The sequence below is a fragment of the Pteropus vampyrus genome, unplaced genomic scaffold (assembly GCF_000151845.1).
Source record: "Pteropus vampyrus isolate Shadow unplaced genomic scaffold, Pvam_2.0 Scaffold97, whole genome shotgun sequence".
Classification (NCBI taxonomy): Eukaryota; Metazoa; Chordata; class Mammalia; order Chiroptera; family Pteropodidae; genus Pteropus; species Pteropus vampyrus.
Window position 1 is genome coordinate 2,937,136 of NW_011888878.1, and position 1,432 is coordinate 2,938,567.

Genomic DNA, 1,432 nt, shown 5'->3' on the forward strand with positions numbered 1-1,432 from the left:
GTCATTTGTTTCTTTGTATCTCTTGATCTCTCTGACCCAGTTATTCTTCAGTAGCATGTTGTTTAATCTCCATGTATTTGTGGTTCTTCCCGATGTCTTCTTGCAGTTGATCTCAAAGCATTATGATCAGAAAATAATGTTGGTATGATTTCACCCCTCTTATATTTGTTGAGGCTATTTCTGTGTCCCAGTATGTGGTTGATTCTTGAGAATGTTTCATGTGCACTAGAGAAGAATGTATAAGCAGCTGTTTTGGCATGGAAAGCTCTGTAAATGTCAATTATGCCCAGTAGGTCTAATGTGTCATTTAAGGATGTAATTTCCTTATTGATTTTCTGTTTGAGTGATCTGTCTATATGGGATATTTACGTCCCTTACTACAATAGTGTTTTCATCTATTTCTCTCTTTAGTTTTATTAGTAATTGCTTTACATATTTTGGGGCATAGATATTAATAAATGTTATGTCTTTTTGGTGCATGATTCCCTTTATCATTGTGAAGTGTCCCTTAGTATCTTTCTTTATCTTTTTTTATTCTGAAGTCTATTTCCCCCAATATTAGTACCACTACTCCTGCTTTTCTCTGAACGCCATTTGCTTGAAATATCATTTTCCACCCTTTCATTTTGAGTCTATATTTGTCTTTGGAACCAAGATGTGTCTCCTGGAGGCCGCATATGGATGGGTTTTGTTTCTTGATCCATTCTGCAAGTCTGTGCCTTTTTATTGGTGAGTTCAATCCATTTACATTTAAGGTGATAATTGAAATTTGAGGTCTTCTTATAGCCATCTTTTCTTTTGCTTTATGGTAGCTCAGTGTTTACATTGCTTTCTTATCCTTGTGTTTCTGTTTTTTTAATTTTGGTTGGCTTTTGTGTGTTTTCCCTCTGGTCTTTCTTGTTTTATGTTATGTACTTCATTTCTGAGTCTTTGGTGTGTGGTTACCATTACGAATGGTAATGTAAACAATAGTTATATATATATACAGACATCCATTTTCTTCTGTTCGTTTCTTATTTCCATTTCCCTTTGTGAATGTGGATCTTTGAATCCTCCCCTTTTCAGTCATTGTTATTTCAATTTGTCCTGTGTATGCTGAATGTTCATTATTATTTTGCTATATCAATTCTCTTCTTATTATTTAAGCTTATAATGTTCTTAGTAAGGGTTGCACTCCTCTGCTTCTATTTGTCTGATAGTCACTTTATTCCTAATTATGTGTTTTTTTTTTTGTCATTTTGTTTTAGGTGAGCTGACCCCTTTTAGTGTTTCCTGTAGTGCAGGCCTCATAGTGGAGAATTCTCTCAATTTTTGAATGTCTGGAAAGATCTTAATTTCTCTTTCATATCTATAGGAGAGCTTAGTTGGATACATTATTCAGGCTGGTAGTTCCTTTCACTTAATAGTTTAAATATTTGATTCCATTCCTTTC